Source organism: Aotus nancymaae, unplaced genomic scaffold (genome assembly GCF_030222135.1).
Source record: "Aotus nancymaae isolate 86718 unplaced genomic scaffold, 86718_ANA_hifiasm-v0.15.2.pri h1tg000040l, whole genome shotgun sequence".
Taxonomy (NCBI): Eukaryota; Metazoa; Chordata; class Mammalia; order Primates; family Aotidae; genus Aotus; species Aotus nancymaae.
Genome location: NW_026988454.1, coordinates 54,726,928 through 54,739,512, shown reverse-complemented (window position 1 = coordinate 54,739,512; position 12,585 = coordinate 54,726,928). Strand labels below are relative to the sequence as shown.

The following is a 12,585-nucleotide window of genomic DNA, read 5'->3' as shown; positions in this document are numbered from 1 at the left end:
AGTAAGTGAAATTATATACTTATCAAAGTTAATAACAAACTTTATATTTTGGGAAGTAACAAGCCCACTAATAATCATACCATTGCACACAGAGTGCAACCGAGAAACAGATGTTTTAAGTGAATATGCCTTAAAGCCAAACCCACTAATAATACATATATTAAAACCCACCATTGCTCCCCAACTGTTTATTGCTTTTTCAGATTCTGCATAGACCCCATTTTTATAGCTGTCTTTATGACTCAGAGCATAAATATGCAAATACCCTAATGCTTATTTTGATAGTTTGATGCTGAGTTACTTCAGTGCATCTTGGTATGCAACTAATACAGTGTGCATAAAGATAAATTGTTCACCAATTATAGCAAGTTTTATATTATTTTAATGCATCCTCAGCTGTTTTAGTATTATCTATATCTTACATTTTTTGAAAAAGTTGGGACTGTAACTTTTCCATTTTCTTGCATTTATTTATTTATTTCGTAAACACCTCTGTTCTCACAGACACTTGAGGGTTTTTTGGGTCTGAGTACTATATTAAAATTTCAGCATGCTTATGAGAAACTCTTAATTAAATTAAGATATTGTGTTATAATTCAATTTAGGAAACAAAAAGAACTTTCCAATGTATTTTTCAGTCATCATTCTATGGTTGTGCCAGAGAAAATATTTAAAGATTGGTATGAATTAGAAAGTAGTACAATTAACCAGCCCTGGAAACATCTGCTCCACTTGTTCCACTAAGTTAAGAACTCCACGTTTGTATTTGTTAAAACATTTGCATTGTGGCAGGATTTCTAAGAAGTAAGATTAACCAGACTTATCGTTGAACATTTTATTAAAAAGCATTGCTTTTGTTTGGCTATCTTCCTAATCATAAAGTGATTTTATTTTAAGATGTTAAAGTTGGTTAAATGGAGGGGGCACTGCTATTGGAAGAAACAAATAAACATAGTCTTTGTTAAATTTTCTTAGTTAGATTACATATTTTAACAAAGGTAAGTGTGACAGTAAAATTATTTGCTTTTACATAGGCAGATAGAAATACTCTCCACATTTCTTGAGAGAAATACTGGAAGTGAAGGGACAGATTGTTAGATCTAACCAAAAGATTATGAAGAGATTAATCATCTGCCAAGGACTGTGAGGTTCATCGAGTATGTCTCACCAGGGGATAACTGGAATGGAAGTATGCATTTACAGATGGTCTAGCGGTTACGTGAATCCCATTTGGAAAGCTATATCTGGAAGGCAGTGGTAAATCAGATTCAAAACCTGCAAATATGATTGTCCTGGATCTGCATGGATTATCAAAGCCTAAAAAGAGCAGAACAAGCCTTTTTCGTTATCAACTTGTGCAGTTTTGCTGTGCAGATAAATCATGCTGACTTATTCTATTCCTTACTGATTTTTGCCATCTTATGACCGATTTGAATAGGCTGACAAAGTTTTGAGAAAATCCTGTGATTTGTTACTGTCCTGGCAAAATTTTCCTGGCAAAAAATTTCTGTTCTCTATATTTACTTTCTGATAAAGATTATTCTTTAAAAATATATTTATTATAAAATACTGCAAATACATTTATAAATATGGGAATAGTATAATAAAGAGACTTGTACCAACAACTCAGCTCTAGAAATAATCTTCCATATGAGCTTCTAAAGATCAATCTCATATATATATATATATACACACACACACACACATACATACAGCATAGGTCCATATTTGCTTTTGAGCTTTTAAAGATCAATCTCATATATATATATAGCATAGGTACATACATGGCAATGTGGTTTGCTGCCTCCATCCCCCTGTCACATATATCTGGCATTTCTCCCCATGTTATCCCCCGCCAACCTCCCTACCCCCCACTGTCCCTCTCCTATTCCCCCTCAACAGACCCCAGTTTGTGATGCACCCCTCCCTGTGTCCATGTGTTCTCATTGTTCAACACCCACCTATGAGTGAGAACATGCAGTGTTTGATTTTCTGTTATTGTGTCAGTTTGCTGAGAATGATGGTTTCCAGATTCATCCATATCCCTACAAAGGACACAGACTCATCATTTTTTATGGCTGCATAATATTCCATGGTATATATGTGCCATATTTTCCCTGTCCAGTCTATCATCGATGGGCATTTGGGTTGGTTCCAGGTCTTTGCTGTTGTAAACAGTGCCACAATGAACATACGTGTGCATGTATCTTTATAATAGAATGGTTTATAATCCTTTGGATATATATCCAGTAATGGGATTGCTGGGTCAAATAGAATTTCTATTTCTAGTTCCTTGAGGAATTGCCACACTGTCTTCCACAATGGTTGAACTAATTTACACTCCCACTGACAGTATAAAAGTGTTCCTATTTCTCCTCATCTTCTCCAGCATCTGTTGTCTCCAGATTTTTTAATGATCGCCATTCTAACTGGTGTGAGATGGTATCTCAATGTGGTTTTGATTTGCATTTCTCTAATCACCAGTGATGATGAGCATTTTTTCATATGTTTGTTGGCCTCATATATGTCTTCTTCTGAAAAGTGTCTGAGAGGTATAATTTTTATGCAATAAAATACACCCTACTTGTAGTCACAGTTCCATTCATTTACAAATGCAGAGCCATGTACCTATCACCACAATCAAGGTGTAGACCATCTCCATAACTCCAAAGAATCCCCACACACTCCATTGTAGACAGTTGCCTTCCCACATGCCCACTGAAAACACCAGTCCGTGTGTTCTCTTCCTGTAGTTTTGCCTTTTTAAGAAGGTCACGTAAAATAGAACCATTTAGTATGTAGCATTTTGAGTCTGGTTATTTTCACTTAATATATTAAAGATTCATGTATGTTCTTGCATGGCTCATTCTTCTTTCTTGCTAAATAGTATTACTTTGTAAGGATATTTACAAATTGTTTATCCATTTACTTGGTGATGAACATAGAGATTGTTTTCAGTTTTTTGTAATTTCAAATAAAGTCATTTTATAAATATTCATATACAAGATTTTATGTGACCATGTTTTCATTACTTTTGAGTAGGAGTGAGATTGTTGGGGTGTATGGTAAGTGAATGTTTAACTTTATGAAAATCTTTCAAACTGTCTTAAAAAGCACCATTTTGCATTTTCACCAGCAATGTAAGAGAAATTTAGTTCCTTTCCTTCTTCACCAGTATTTGGTATTGTCATTTAAAAAATGTAGCCATTCTATTGTGAATAGTGCTGCAATGAACACATATGTGCATATATCTTTATAATAGAATGATTTATATTCCTTTGGATATATACCCAGTAATGTAATTGTTAGGTCAAAAGGTATTTCTGGTTCTAGGTCTTTAAAGAATTGACACACACAATCTTCCACAATTGTTGAACTAATTTACATTCTGACCAACAGTGTAAAAAGCATTGCTACTTCTCCACAGCCTCACCAGCATCTGTTGTTTCTTGACTTTTTAATAATCATCATTCTGACTGGCATGAGATGGTATCTCATTGTGGTTTTGATTTGCATTTCTCTAATGATCAGTGATGTTGAGCGTTTTTTCATGTTTGTTGGCCACATGTATGTCTTCTTTTGAGAAGTGTTTGTTCATATCTTTTACCCAATTTTTAATGGGGTTCTTGGTTTTTTCTTGTAAATTTATTTAAATTCCTTGTAGATTCTGGATATTAGTACTTTGTCAGATGAATAGATTGCAAAAATTTTCTCCCATTCTGTTGGTTGTCTGCTCACTCTGATAATAGTTTGTTTTTTTTTTGTTTGTTTTTTTTTTTGTGTGTGTGTGTGTTGTGCAGAAGCTCTTTAGTTTTAATGAGATCCCATTTGTCAATTTTTGCTTTTGTTACAATTGCTATTTTGACATTTTTGTCATGAAATCTTTGGTCACAATAGCAAAGACATGGAATCAACCCAAACTCTCATCAATTATAGACTTGGGTAAAGAAAACGTGGTTCATATACACCATGGAATACTATGCAGCCATAAAAAGGAATGAGATCATGTCCTTTGCCATTATCCTCAGCAGACTAACGCAGGAATAGAAAACCAAACTCTGCATGTTTTCACTTGTAAGTGAGAGATGAACAATGGGAATAGGTGGACACAGGGAAGGGAACAGCACATAATGGAGCCTGTTGCTGGGGGGAAGCAGGGGGAGGGAAAGCATCAGGAAAAAGAGCTAATACACGCTGAGCTTAATACTTACATAATGGGTAGCTAGGTACAGCAAACCACCATGAATATGTTTACCTATGTAACAAACCTGCATATCCTGCACATGTATTCTGGAACTTAAAATAAAGCGATAAAAAATGCCCTCATGGTTCTTCAAAAAAAAAAAGTAGCCATTCTAGTAGGTATATAGCAGTATCTAGTTGTGATATGCATCTTTATTCATCTTGTGACTAGTGATGTCAAGCATCTTTTTGTGTGTTTAATAGTCATCTGGGTATTTTTTGGTGATTGATTTCATCAAATATTTGGCTAAACATTTTGAGGGGGCTTTCTTGTGTTACTATTATTGAGTTATATGAAATTTTAAAGTTTTTTCTGCATTCACGATCTTTTTTAGATAGGTTTCCTGAAAATATTTTCTTGTAATCTGTGGTTTGTCTTATTGTTTTCCAAACAATATTTCTGAAAGAACAAAAGTTTAAAACTTTGATTAAAAACAATTTAAAAATATCTTTCTTTTTGAAATCGTGCTTAGATTTTCTATGTAAAAATATTTTGCATAATATAGAGCTGCAAATACTTTCTCCTATAATTTTCTCAAAAAATGCTTAAATTTTAGGGTCATATTTAGGGATATAGTCCAGTTAGAATTAATTTTTTATGTGACTTAAAATAAATGTCAAAATCCTTTTTGAAAAAAATGTGAAGACTGTATTTTTCCAGCACCATATTTTGGTCCTTCTTCACTGAATAACCTTGATACCATTGTCAAAAATCAATTGTGTATCTATATAGGTCTATTTCTTCTCTCTCTTTTTTTGAGACAAAGTCTCACTCTGTCGCCCAGGCTGGAGTGCAGTGGCATGATCTCAGTTCACTGAAACCTCTGGTTCCCAGGTTCAGCGATCTCCTGCCTCAGTCTCCTGAGTAGCTGAGATTACAGGTGCCTGCCACCATGCCTGGCTAATATTTGTATTTTTAGTAGAGATGAGGTTTCACCATGTTGGCCAGACTGCTCTCAAACTCCTGACTTCAGGTGATCTCCTGGCCTTGGCCTCCCAAAGTGCTGGGATTACAGATGTGAGCCACTGCACTCTGCCTATGTAGGTCTATTTCTGAACTCTCTGTGCTCTTTAATTAATCTATGTATCTATCATTTTTTCAATATTATGCTCTCTTAAATACTGTTGCTTTATTATAAATCTTGAAATGAGTTACAGTGAATCTCTTACTTTTTCTTTATTTTATTCAAAAGTTGTTTGGGCTATTCAAATTCTTTTTTTTTTAATGCCAGTATTGAAATTGGGTTGTCATTGCAATTTGTAAAAATTGACATCTCAGCAACATCGAGTCTTCTACTCCATGGTCATGGTACATCTGTCGGTTTATGTAGTTGTGTTTGATTTGTCATAAAGGTGTAGTGTATGTTTTTTATAATTATATTTTTAAAGTATTCATGTTTTAGTGCTATCATAACTATTGCTTTTAAATTTAAATTTAAAAGGTATTTTTGCTAGTTAAAATTCAGTTGATTTTCCTATAATGACAAGACAACTGGGAAGCTGACTAAGCTCCCTTTTAATTTCTAATACCTTTTTTGAGTAGTCTTTATTTTTTTTTGTAGACAATATGTCATCTGCTAATAGAAACACTTTTATTTCTCCTTTTCCTATTTATATGCATTTTATTTCATTTTATTGCCTGCTTGCACAGGCTAGAGCCTTTAGTATGATGCTAAATAGAAGAGGTAAAAGAAAATATCCTGGACTTATCATTCTTTCACCTTTAAGCATAAGGGTAGCTGTAGCTGTTCCAATTTAATTAGGTTGAGGAAGTACCATCTAAGTTCTAATTTGCTTGGTCTTTTTAAATACTAAATGGATATTAAATTTTATCAAATGATTTTTCTTCATATTTTTCAGTGATTACATGATCTTTTTAAGTCTATTGATATGATGAAACACATTGGTTGTTCTTTAGATTTTGAACCAATCTTGCATTTCAGGATAAATGTGACTTAATTATGAGATATTATACTTTTTATATATTTCTGGACTTAATTTAATAAGATTTTATTGAAGATTTTGTTACCTATGAAGAATTTCTGATATTGACCATTTGTTCATGTCTTTTTCCCAATGAGTCTGACTAGGGGCTTATAACATTAATATTTTCAATTAACTAACTTTTGTTTTCATTTATTTTCTCTGTAATTTCATTATTCTCATTTTTATTTTCTTCTTCTATTTACTTTGCTTTTTGTAGTTTCTTAAGATAGGAGATTAGAACATTGATATGAGATTTTTCTTCTTTGCTAGTATAAATATTTAATGCTATAAAATTTCCTCTAAGTATTGCTTTAGTCAAATTTAACAAGTTTTGATATGTTGTGTTTTCATTTTTATTAAATTCAATAGCTTTTTCAATTTCCCTTATGAATTCATATTGATCTATGGATTATTTCAAATTATGTAATTTAGTTTCCAAATATTTGGGGATTTTCCACATATCTTTATTGGTTTCTAGTTTAATTCTAATAGGTCAAATAATATACATTGTACTATGTTCATTCTTTTAAATCTGATGAGGCAAAAATATTATAGCATGAGCACTTCCTTGTTTACATTATGGCAAAACATCTTACAAAGGTTTGTAAACTACAGTAGATACTTTATATTGATGACCAGAATTCTGTACCCAGCTCATTATGGGTGGGGTATTCTGCCACATCTCTTGACTCTAGAATCAGCTGTGTGACTTGCTTTGGCTAATGAGATGTTAGAAAATGTGACACAAATAAAGGCTGGAAAAAGGTCCTTACATGTTTTTACCTTTCTTTTTTCCTCTGTGACCACCATAAAATCGTGCCTGGGTCAGCTTGCCCAAAGATGAATCACATGGAAAAGAGCTCAGGTCTTTCACCTAAAGCCATACTGAAGAAGGAAATTAAATAATAGCAATAATAGTAAAACAAAACTTTACAATTTGTAGTTGCTATATAATAAATTTTGCTGTGTTGTGTGCTGTTTAATATAATACCTCCCCAGCTCTGTCTAAGGCAAAATATTAACTGTCTCCCTGTAAACCATTTAACCTTATCTATTCACCCCACATTCTTAGCAAAGTTCCCAGGCATCTACAAGTTCCTGTGTTTCTTGCCCACCAGCTGCAAGGTCACAAAGCAAATAGGCTCAAAACTGCAAAATGTGTTTCTCAAAATGTTACTTTTCTAATGTAAAGTGCATCAAGTTAATTAACTGTTCTTTGTTCTGGCTTCCTCATCCTACACCTCTTAAGTGCATGAAAGGCATTCCATTTTCTTTGTCCTTGGCCCGGAATTAAAAAGCAATTCCGCTGAGCCCATAATCAAGTTAAATAAAATCCTCCTGCAATCCCCATCGCTCTCTCCGAATCTTTAATTTCCCGCTACAATACTACCCATTCTGCAGCTGACTAAACAGTCATGAACAAGCACAGCAAAGACTGGCATAACTATCCAGCAGTCTTATAAACTCATAAATAATAACGTATAGCTGCTATTTAACACCAATGACTTTTTAGGTGGTGTGCTCTTTCTTGCCTACTTTAGCTTTTCTCTTTCATTTCTGAAATTGCCATGAGAACCTATCTGGAGTTCTATATTGAGTATATCCTCAGGCTAGCCTGCTGGAAAAGAAGATGTGCAGAGTAGAGTTGCATAGAGAGCAGAGTCACAGTCAGGGTCACTGTATCCCAGCTCTAACTCATAATTGGCCTCAGCTGCAGGGGCAAGCTTAGCTCAGACTAGAAGAAGTTCCCAGATGACTACAGCCTCAATTGCTGACCTGAGGCCAATGTGCAAAATAAATTGCTGTTGTTTTAAGGCCATGAAATTTGGAGTGTTTTGTTACACACCATTATTGTGGCAATAGATAACTGATACAAAAACCAATAATCATTTATATTTTATTTTGAGAATGAGAAGAGATACAGAAAAAAAGTTGTTTGTATAATGTTTTACAGGACTTTAGTGGAGCAGTGAAGAGAAAAGGAAAAAGCAGTGATGGTTTGCTTGATCTACTTATATCATTCTCAACACTGTTCCTCCAAACATGACAGAACCTACTTTGCATGTTTTAGTGACACAAAGGGTTAGAAAATGAAGTGTTCACATTTTATGAAATCTTGTAACATCTCTAATTCATCATTTCTGGTATTGGTAATTTCAGTATTTTCAGTATTTTAATAATGATAACTGTAATTTCTTTTTAGATACAATTTTTATTCTCCTAGAGAAGCACATACTTTCTATAGAAATACGTCTGCAGTTTATAATGAGAACCATTGAAAAACAGGCCAGCCTTGCAGTAATTTACCTGTAGGCAATTATTCTAGGACGGATATAGTTTAAAGAATCTGAGAAATTCTTACAATGCAAAATGAGTTTCATCTCCTTAAATTTTCATAGGAAGTGTAAGGTTGAGCTTTTTCTCTGATTAGCATAAAAGCTCTTTCTTCAGAAAATGTCACAATACAAAAAGATTGTTAGAATAGAGGTACTCAGTTGCAGAGTGTAACTATTGCATTTCATTTTTACATAATGATATTATTAAAAATTAAGAACTTTAAATGTATTTGCATAAAAGAATAACATTTGGAAAAACATAGGTTGACTCTAAAGATTGTATAAAAGAAAAGCTCAAATTGCATATTTGTGGTCTTATTCTATTTATTTATGTATTTGTGGTCTTATTCTATATATTTATGTATTAACCTTTGAAAGGTTCCTTGAAAGGTTGGAGTAATGGGCATTTAATGGTAGCCATGTGTTGACATATCCAATTAATTATATAAATTTGTATTAGGTTGATCAAAGACCTGACTTGCTAAATTTTGGCCCTTATAAAAAAATCACTTCCATTTTACATATGCAAATTCTTATAAAATTCTACTTTGTTTTTCCTTTTAATAGTAACACTGTTTAACGTGGATCACTGTACTCAGAAAAAAAAAATCTTTGCAGGTTTATGTGACCAATGCAGCAGTAAGCATTAAGGTAGTGTATTCAGTACTGGTGATACTTAAGGAACAGGATAACATAGTCAAGAAGACTTACTTCAAAGGAAAGTGTAATTAAGTTGCAAGACCATATTTGAATCACAGCTCAGATATTTATAATCTGTGTGACCTTTGGAGATTGGTTTAACCTCTCTAATACCACTTGGTTTAACTCTTCTAAGGAGAATATGGATATAATGGTGATGCCCATTTCATAGGATTAATCAAGGTTCAATGAGGTGATTTTCAATCTCCTCTCCCGGATTGAGGGCAGATGGCTGGGGTATTGGCAGGATACTAGCACCGTATAATCCTGGGTGGACAAGACAGCTGTATTGACAGTGGGGCAGGAGATAAGCAAGGGAACCTGAGTAGCAGCCATGACTGAGTACAGGAGACAGAAAAACTGTGAACTATTCAATAATAATAACATTAATAATAATAGCAATGTTAAATATCAAGAGTTGATGTGCCAAGACCTAAGCGAGTTAAATATATTTTCTCATTTAATTCTCAGAAAAAATCTCCTGAGATGGATAGAACTGTTAGAATGAGAAAACCGAGCAAGAAAGATAATGTTACATCACAGCTACCAACTGATAGATGTGAAATTTAACTCAAGTACACCAACCCCAGAATGAATGCTATAAACCACTGTGCTATGCTGCCTTTATACACATCCAAAAAATTCAGACAGAGGAAAAATATTTATCATTAAGCAATGTATGTAGTTGCAATGATCAAAAGTGAACAAGTAGGTTCTGAATTTTGAGTAGGTAGAAGGCAGAATCCATTCATTCATTCATTCAAATATTGATTCAACACATGCTTATTGCTTTTTATATGCTAAGAATAACACTGGCAGGGGAAAAACAAAACAGAAAATGGCCTCATGGAACTACATTCTAGTTGAGGAGACAGACAATAAAAATTAAATAGGTAGTATCATTTCAGAGAGTAATAATATTAAAAACAAAATAAAGAAGAGTAAGGGGACAGAGAGAGGCTACTTCAGAAAGAGTGATTAAGGAAGGCTTCTCTGAGGAGACCGACATTTGAATGAAACCATTAATAATGAGAGGGATTCATCTCTTTAAAAAACTGGAAGTAGTCCTTTAGCAGAGGGAACAGGCAGTGTTAAAGGCTCTGAGGTAAGAACAAGGCAATATGAGGGAAGCTTAGGGCTGGAGGAGGAGATCAGACAGACCATTGAGAGAGTGAAAGGTCAGGTAATACAGTGCCTGTGGGAACCCTTAGAGAGATTTCTGGAGGTTCCATTTGACGGATCCACAGAGCCAGGCTATTTTCTATAATTAGTCTGAGTGGAAGTTTCTACCATGAATGGAATAGAGATGTTAAAGCTACTAAGATAAGTCGAAGATTGTCAGAATCACACTTCTTGTATGTGCTTAGCTCAAAGTAGGTCATCAAAAGACCTGTTGCTGGGTGCAATGGTGCATGATTGTGGTCCCAGTGACTTGGGAAGCTGAGGTGAGAGGAAAGTTTGAGCCCAAGAGGTCAAAGCTGCAGTGAGCTGTGATTGCCCCACTGCACTCCAGCCTGGGCAACATAGCAAGACCCTGTCTCAAGTAAATAAGTAAATAATCATCTTTTCAATTTTTCTGATGCCTTATTTCTTATTTATTTTTTTTAATGAGCCTTAGCTGAAAAAACTCCCTAAAACCTTTATAATGCAAAGTGAACTGAAACCAACGTTAAGTTTAGGTTCTGCTGCTGATTATTAGGCACATGATGCTGGGCAAGTAATTTAACTTCTTTCAGTCTTAAGTGTCCTCATTTGGAAAACAAATGAAGGCAGGGGTTTAGATTACTGATATATGAAGTTCATTCTCTACCAAACATCCATTTTTCCATGTTTCTACGATCTAGATAGAAAATAGAGTTTACCTCCCAGTGATTCACTTTTTTTTCTACACACACACACACACACACACACACACACACAAAGAAAATTCAACATCTGCAGCACTCCAGACAGCAGAGTGGATATTGCCAAAAAAATACAAATGGATACACAAATAGTATACATATTCTATTAATTGTGATCTTCTCCTTACATATGGCATGTTTTGACTCACCAAATAGTCTCTTTAAGAGACATTTTTATCACAGAAAATAAGATGCATGTAAGTTTATCTCGGAGCCTGTGATACTCAACCACTTTTGCTTCTTCCTTGAAGTGACACAAGTTTTCTGGTCATTTCCACGTGCATTGTTTCACTTAGCTGCTACTCAGTTGCCAGACCGCTGGCAACAGGTCTTCCATGACAAGGAGTTCCATTTTCATGCTGAGACATTAAATTGAACAATTTCTATCACAAGGAATTAAACTTCTGAAACCTGCCACCTCCACTAAATAGAGGATTAAACAGAGGTTTAAAGTGAGTTTCCATTGATTAGCTAAAGGATTTATTTTGGGCATACTTAAAACTCACCTTTGACAGAAGTGTCAGAATATTCTGTTGAGAAAAGCAGATACACCCATCAGACACTAAGCTAAAGTCTAGCTTTTTAAAGAGGAGAGCTTTGATTTGTTAGGAATTGAAGAAAAACATATTTCTCATCTGCAAAGTCACATCCTATCCCCAGGAGGATGTCCCTTGGAGGAAAACATATTTCTGAAGAGCTAACAGTTGTTTGAATTGAATTAGCTCAGTAAAAAATTGGTTGATATTCTGTGCTGTTGCTTAGTATAACTACGGTGTTTTGTGAGGCTTTGTCTTTCAGTAAATTTTTGGTAAATGTAGGTTCCAGATTTTATAAAGCTGGAGTGAACCAATCATTTACTTTCAGTATGAACGCTATTCATTTGAAGACAACAATGTTCATGCATTTTTTTTGTTACATTATCTGTATGTATCACAAGCAACCGTATTTCCTCAACTGGCAAATCAGATTTGCAGTTTCCTGTTGAATTAAACCTAATTTGGAATTTGAGTAGATCTTATTTTAAACAAGCTTTCCCCTCTCTTTCTGCTCTCAGATTAGCCACGTTGGCTTAGAGCATACCCATCTAATCTGCACTTTGTTTTGGATAGACTTTGGAAACTTGAATTAAAAAATAAGGAAACCCCACGGTCACCTGACCCCACCCAAACCAAAGCAGTATCAATCTTATTTATTTTCCTGATCAAGTGCTGCTAAATAATTTTGAAACCAGTGTAGTTAGAGGCAGGCAGTAGTACATGCTCCTAAATTCAGGATTTGCACAAACCCAGCCTTTCTTGTATGTCATCGGCTTTTCCAACTAATTCTTCTCTTGGAGTAGTCTAGATGATTCCACATACTGCTTGCTTTTGTGTCTTATTTGAATTTTTTTGGAATTAAAATATTGGGACGGTTTGGTT

At 34.4% G+C, this 12,585-nt stretch overlaps 1 long non-coding RNA gene across 1 annotated transcript in view; it reads right to left on the bottom strand.

Moving 5' to 3' along the window:
* Window positions 1-12,585, bottom strand: part of LOC135268300 (uncharacterized) — a 78,624-nt gene that overhangs the window by 51,462 nt on the left and 14,577 nt on the right. The gene's annotated exons all lie outside the window — the stretch shown is intronic.